Source organism: Scyliorhinus torazame, chromosome 4 (assembly GCF_047496885.1).
Source record: "Scyliorhinus torazame isolate Kashiwa2021f chromosome 4, sScyTor2.1, whole genome shotgun sequence".
Classification (NCBI taxonomy): domain Eukaryota; kingdom Metazoa; phylum Chordata; class Chondrichthyes; order Carcharhiniformes; family Scyliorhinidae; genus Scyliorhinus; species Scyliorhinus torazame.
In genome coordinates this window covers 304970968-304973467 of record NC_092710.1, presented here as the reverse complement: position 1 = coordinate 304973467, position 2500 = coordinate 304970968, and the positions used below count along the sequence as shown (strand labels likewise).

Genomic DNA, 2500 nt, shown 5'->3' with positions numbered 1-2500 from the left:
AGTGTGTCGGCAGGACGTTCTCTCTCCTAGCCTGAAGGCGCCGCATGAATGCAAGTTGTGGCATTGGGGCTGGTGTGGAAAGCGAAGGAAGAGAGAGCTGGCTTGCATTGCCTGCCTGACCCTTGTGCTGGCTGTGCTGAGAGAAGTGCGCAGCGTTGCAATGTGGAAAGGCAGCAGCGTGCAGGCGGCAGGCTGGTGTGAGGTGGGCGGGGCTTGCAGTTTTCCTTGGGGAGGTGGAGAAGAAAAAAGAGAGCTAGGTGGGGACGGCATGAAGGGGAGCGAGTATCAGGCATATAGGCTAGAATTAGCAGGAGAAGGAGAGAAAGAGGAGGAGAAGTAGAAGTAGAAGTAGAAAAAGAGAGAGAAAAAATTGAAAACAACCGGAAAGAAGAAGTGGCGAGGGTGCTAGGGTGGCCAGCTTGAATAGGCGAGAAGACGGTGCTGCAGATGCCTATGGCCATACTAGTCTGAAAAGGCCTGATCTCGTCTGATCTCGGAAGCTAAGCAGACTCAGGCCTGGTTAGTACTTGGATGGGAGACCGCCTGGGAATACCAGGTGCAGTAGGCTTTTGCGGCCAGCAGTGACTGCTCACGCCAAGCACTCTCCACACCAGAGGCAGGCCAACCTTTTGCTGCTCTCTGCGTCCTCGCCATTCCTCCCAACACTTGCCTGCGGGCTCAACTCAGGCAGGCGGCTTGGTCGGGCCATTCAGCTGCTGCAGCTTTGCCGGGCCTTTGCAACGCAGCACGGTTGTGTGCCTTGGCGTGCTGCACTTTGATGGGCACGCCAGCTGGCCCGTGTGGCCGCAAGCCAGTGTGTCGGCAGGACGTTCTCTCTCCTAGCCTGAAGGCGCCGCATGAATGCAAGTTGTGGCATTGGGGCTGGTGTGGAAAGCGAAGGAAGAGAGAGCTGGCTTGCATTGCCTGCCTGACCCTTGTGCTGGCTGTGCTGAGAGAAGTGCGCAGCGTTGCAATGTGGAAAGGCAGCAGCGTGCAGGCGGCAGGATGCCTACGGCCATACTAGTCTGAAAACGCCCGATCTCGTCTGATCTCGGAAGCTAAGCAGACTCAGGCCTGGTTAGTACTTGGATGGGAGACCGCCTGGGAATACCAGGTGCAGTAGGCTTTTGCGGCCAGCAGTGACTGCTCACGCCAAGCACTCTCCACACCAGAGGCAGGCCAACCTTTTGCTGCTCTCTGCGTCCTCGCCATTCCTCCCAACACTTGCCTGCGGGCTCAACTCAGGCAGGCGGCTTGGTCGGGCCATTCAGCTGCTGCAGCTTTGCCGGGCCTTTGCAACGCAGCACGGTTGTGTGCCTTGGCGTGCTGCACTTTGATGGGCACGCCAGCTGGCCCGTGTGGCCGCAAGCCAGTGTGTCGGCAGGACGTTCTCTCTCCTAGCCTGAAGGCGCCGCATGAATGCAAGTTGTGGCATTGGGGCTGGTGTGGAAAGCGAAGGAAGAGAGAGCTGGCTTGCATTGCCTGCCTGACCCTTGTGCTGGCTGTGCTGAGAGAAGTGCGCAGCGTTGCAATGTGGAAAGGCAGCAGCGTGCAGGCGGCAGGCTGGTGTGAGGTAGGCGGGGCTTGCAGTTTTCCTTGAGGAGGTGGAGAAGAAAAAAGAGAGCTCGGTGGGGATGGCATGAAGGGGAGCGAGTATCAGGCATATAGGCTAGAATTAGCAGGAGAAGGAGAGAAAGAGGAGGAGAAGTAGAAGTAGAAGTAGAAAAAGAGAGAGAAAAAACTGAAAACAACCGGAAAGAAGAAGTGGCGAGGGTGCTAGGGTGGCCAGCTTGAATAGGCGAGAAGACGGTGCTGCAGATGCCTACGGCCATACTAGTCTGAAAACGCCCGATCTCGTCTGATCTCGGAAGCTAAGCAGACTCAGGCCTGGTTAGTACTTGGATGGGAGACCGCCTGGGAATACCAGGTGCAGTAGGCTTTTGCGGCCAGCAGTGACTGCTCACGCCAAGCACTCTCCACACCAGAGGCAGGCCAACCTTTTGCTGCTCTCTGCGTCCTCGCCATTCCTCCCAACACTTGCCTGCGGGCTCAACTCAGGCAGGCGGCTTGGTCGGGCCATTCAGCTGCTGCAGCTTTGCCGGGCCTTTGCAACGCAGCACGGTTGTGTGCCTTGGCGTGCTGCACTTTGATGGGCACGCCAGCTGGCCCGTGTGGCCGCAAGCCAGTGTGTCGGCAGGACGTTCTCTCTCCTAGCCTGAAGGCGCCGCATGAATGCAAGTTGTGGCATTGGGGCTGGTGTGGAAAGCGAAGGAAGAGAGAGCTGGCTTGCATTGCCTGCCTGACCCTTGTGCTGGCTGTGCTGAGAGAAGTGCGCAGCGTTGCAATGTGGAAAGGCAGCAGCGTGCAGGCGGCAGGCTGGTGTGAGGTAGGCGGGGCTTGCAGTTTTCCTTGAGGAGGTGGAGAAGAAAAAAGAGAGCTCGGTGGGGATGGCATGAAGGGGAGCGAGTATCAGGCATATAGGCTAGAATTAGCAGGAGAA

General features: G+C 57.7%; 3 non-coding genes across 3 annotated transcripts; all 3 read left to right on the top strand.

Moving 5' to 3' along the window:
- Nucleotides 1-449: 449 nt before the first annotated feature.
- LOC140415278 (5S ribosomal RNA) lies at nucleotides 450-568 on the top strand. The gene has a single exon (XR_011944391.1). It is a non-coding gene; the product is annotated as a 5S ribosomal RNA (ribosomal RNA).
- Nucleotides 569-1007: 439 nt separating this feature from the next.
- On the top strand, nucleotides 1008-1126 carry LOC140412557 (5S ribosomal RNA). Its single transcript, XR_011941747.1, has one exon. It is a non-coding gene; the product is annotated as a 5S ribosomal RNA (ribosomal RNA).
- Nucleotides 1127-1820: 694 nt separating this feature from the next.
- LOC140412556 (5S ribosomal RNA) lies at nucleotides 1821-1939 on the top strand. The gene has a single exon (XR_011941746.1). It is a non-coding gene; the product is annotated as a 5S ribosomal RNA (ribosomal RNA).
- The last annotated feature ends 561 nt before the right edge of the window (nucleotides 1940-2500 follow it).